The sequence below is a fragment of the Musca autumnalis genome, unplaced genomic scaffold (assembly GCF_047663935.1).
Source record: "Musca autumnalis isolate F117 unplaced genomic scaffold, ASM4766393v1 scaffold_2, whole genome shotgun sequence".
Classification (NCBI taxonomy): domain Eukaryota; kingdom Metazoa; phylum Arthropoda; class Insecta; order Diptera; family Muscidae; genus Musca; species Musca autumnalis.
In genome coordinates, this window is record NW_027411755.1 from 102,475,015 (window position 1) to 102,478,930 (window position 3,916).

The window sequence follows — 3,916 nt, forward strand, 5'->3', positions numbered from 1 at the left end:
TATATGCACTGCTTTGCTTGCATTTTCCACAGTGCTTATATCCGGGAAATACTGTATATACATATTTGAAATACGATGCACCTATTTATTACATTTTATTCTAGATGCCGATTTTCCGCTGATGATTTTTAATTTGTGAATTGTGAATTTGTTTAATTTCACAACTAACGAAAAGCGTTCAACGAGATTCCTTAATTTTATATTTAAATGTGTTTTATTTGTTTTCTTCCATTTAAATTCAAGTGTGACGCTAAATTATTACTTTTGTTAAAAATTGTTTCATTTCGTTTTTCTTTTTTTTGTTTGTTGTTTTATTTAAATTAAATTAAAATTAATTAAGCATTAATTCGTTAAGTAAATGTGTTTTGTTGTTGTTGTGTTTTCTTTCCTAGTTATGTATATCCTTCGCCTCATAGCAATACGATCAAAATAATTCTAAATCAGTAATGAGTTTCGAAACATTTTGATGAGTTGTCTTGATTTGATAGATACCTTTGTTGTTGTTGCTTTAGAAATAGTTTTTGGTTTTATTACTTTGTACGGTATTTGTTTATAAATTACTTCTTAACCATCTTCATGAGCATGTCTGTGGACAAGGATTTGGGACGTTCGATGGGCAAGCCCAAAGCGCGATCCCAGATGAGGGATGCCAAGACACCGAGAGCGCGGGAGACGCCGAACAAAACAGTGTAGTAGTTCATTTCCTTCATGCCGTAGTATTGCAACAAGACACCGGAGTGAGCATCTACATTGGGCCATGGGTTCTTAACCTTGCCGGTTTCAGTGAGGATTGGTGGCACGACCTTGGAGACCAATTGGAAGAGTTCATCGTCAGGCAAATGCTTGAGGGCGAACTCGCGTTGGCAGGTGTAGCGGGGATCTGTTTTGCGAAGTACAGCATGACAGTAGCCGGGCACGACTTGGCCGGACTTGAGGGTCTTCCAGATGTAGTCCTTGAGCTGTTCCTCAGAGGGATTGTTACCGGCATCTTTTTGCAATTTGCGCAACCAAACCAAGACTTCTTGGTTAGCTAAACCGTGCAAGGGACCGGCCAAACCGTTCATACCAGCGGCGAAGGAGAGGTAGGGATCGCTCAAGGCGGAACCAACCAAGTGAACAGTGTGAGCGGATACGTTACCACCTTCGTGGTCACTGTGGATGGTCAAGTAGAGACGCATCAATTCGGTGAATTTAGGATCGTCATAGCCCAACATCTTGAAGTTGGCGGATGGTCTTGGTACCCTTGCCATTGCGATAGGTGTTGCAGTAGAAGGTGGCAGCGACAACTGGCAATTTGACAAACAAAATCCATGCTGTCTTCATAGACATATTCCCAGTACTTGGATTTGTGAACACCCTCTGAGTAGGCCTTAGCGAATTTACTGTCGTGATTCAAGGCGGTAATGGCAGCCAAAAATTGGGACATGGGATGCAAAGTGGTGGGGAAATTGTTCAACATAGTAACAACATGTTGGGGCAAGGCAGCACGTTCAGCCCATTCGAAACATCACCGGTCATCAAGAGCCAGAAAACACCTTCGGGCAAGGGTTCAGCACCACCTTCAGCAGCAGGCAATGCCTTTTGGCATTCAGGAATGGAAAGACCGCGGAAACGGATACCCTCATCAGCATCTAAGACAGAAGTTTCGGTGACCAAAGCTTTGATGCCACGCATACCACCATACATCATATCGATGGTAGTTTCACCCATTTTGAAGGCACCATATTGCTTCCTGAAGTTCTTAACGCGTTCTTGCTCAGCTGGAATTTTTTTGGCTAAAACTTCACGCAAACCGGAATCGGCTGTGAAGAAACGGGCATATTGGGCCAAGAAAGCATTCAATTTCTGAGCTTCTGGCAATTCTTTAATTTTTTTCTTGTACGATTTATAATTGTGCATGTACCGAACGTCTGTTGTTGTTTTGCATTTGTCATTCCATACATTTCAATAAAAAAGCAAGCCCCACCATTTATAAATGTGTGTAAGTATCTATCTTTTTGTGGCTTTTGGGTTTGTATTTAACATAAATATCAACAAAATAATTGTAAATATGAACATATTTTTATCGATATTTACTTATATATTTAACAAACCTTATTGTATATGTGAAAAATTTTTTATTAAATAAAAATTAAAAAATCGATAAACCAGTTTGTTAATATGAAAAATATTTTATCGCTTGAAAAAATAATATTCAACAAAATTCTTAGTTAGTATGAGAATTTCTTTATCAAAATAATTTCTAATGAAAACAACAAATTTTTTTATCGACGATTTTCAATATGAACATTATTTTATCGGCAAAAAATCAATTAAAAATTAATCAGATTTTTTAATTTTTAATCAAATGTTTACAATTTTTTTCTGTGTACTAATTAATCACTTAACAAAAATGTATTCTAGTTATGCTAATGTTAATATGTATGTGTGTTTCTTTTTGAGGAATTCAAAATTTCAGCAAAAATCAGCTGTGAGGGCAACGACCTTTGGTTATGTTAATCATACACACACATACCGAGCGGCTGATCAAACATTAACATGCAATGGTGATGTTTCAGTATGGTTTTAATTTTAATTCGAAATATGATAAGTATGCACAATAGAAATCATATAAATAAAAAAAGTGATGTTAGTGTACTGCTGATCTTTGTGAATAAATTGTGGAAAAACCTATTAAAATTTATTAATTTATAACAAAAACCGAAATACTTTTCTGTATGTCGAAGCAATGCTTCCCAAACTGTAAATCTCACAGAGCTAGTTAGCAGGGGCCAGCTGTTATCAGTAAATATTCTGTTAACAGTCTAACTTAATCAACAATCTCAAATTCACCAGATCAGCATATTACGTACACAACAAATTTTGCAAAGGCGTTTGAAATAATATTGTTTTGCTCAAAAAAAACTTTGAATTAGCTTTAAAACACGTTAGTTATATGCTTATAAAGAGCCAGGCACCATTTCTGGACGTTTAATCCACTTGATCACACAAAATATGGATGTTGTTCCCGATAAATGGAACCACTGACACTCTGTTTCCGACGGCAAATTCACAAGAGCTGAAAGTGTACAGTGATGTTCTATCGGTATCAAAGCTTGTGGACGTCAGGGGTACTCCTGTTGTAATACAGGGAGAAGGGAATCCTACGGACAAACAAAAAAGGAAAACCCAAAAACGATTTACTCTATATTGTTTAAAGATTTGAATAAAGAAACGGCTTACCAAATGACCAATGAAGAGGTTAATGCCAGAAAAAAAAGCTCCAAATATTTGAAAAAAAGGCAACCATAAACCACAAACTTCGGTTACCATGCCCAACTAGTGGGAGTTATATGGAATTGGGAAGGAAAGGATACTTTTTTTCCTTTCAGTATTCCAAATGTCCTTTTACAAAAGGGATCAAAATTAGTAAAAAGGACTCCTACTTTCAACACCAGTTTGGGAATTTTCCAGAATAACAATACAAAGTTGACTGCAAATGAATCGATATGTCACTTGCTACCTCCTTTTCTAACTTCAAGTAAAATGATTAGAAACACGGCTGAATACAAATACCAGCAACGTTCCCAAAAAGAAAAATGGCTACTTCAAACGCCAATAAAAAATTATACTTCAACACTTATCTTTCAAAGTATATGTGCAACGGAACTTAACATGGAAAAGTGTTACGAATTTCACCACTCTACGCAGGGGAATTTATGGAGCCATGTTTGTGCCAAATATGCCTAAACGATGGTAGCCATGCGCTAATGGGACTAAAATTCTAACATCGATAAAAAAAACTAAAATCAGTATTTACGCACAAATGTGAGCATAGAACATTTTCAAAATAGGAAAAAAAAATAAGCAAGCCAAGAAAAAATTTCCAAATAGGGGGAAAAAATAAAAAATAATAAGAAAATGAAACCGCTGCTAG

General features: G+C 36.3%; 1 pseudogene; it reads right to left on the reverse strand.

Moving 5' to 3' along the window:
• Nucleotides 1-282: 282 nt before the first annotated feature.
• Nucleotides 283-1,856, reverse strand: LOC141394372 (probable citrate synthase, mitochondrial; annotated as a pseudogene).
• Nucleotides 1,857-3,916: the final 2,060 nt, after the last annotated feature.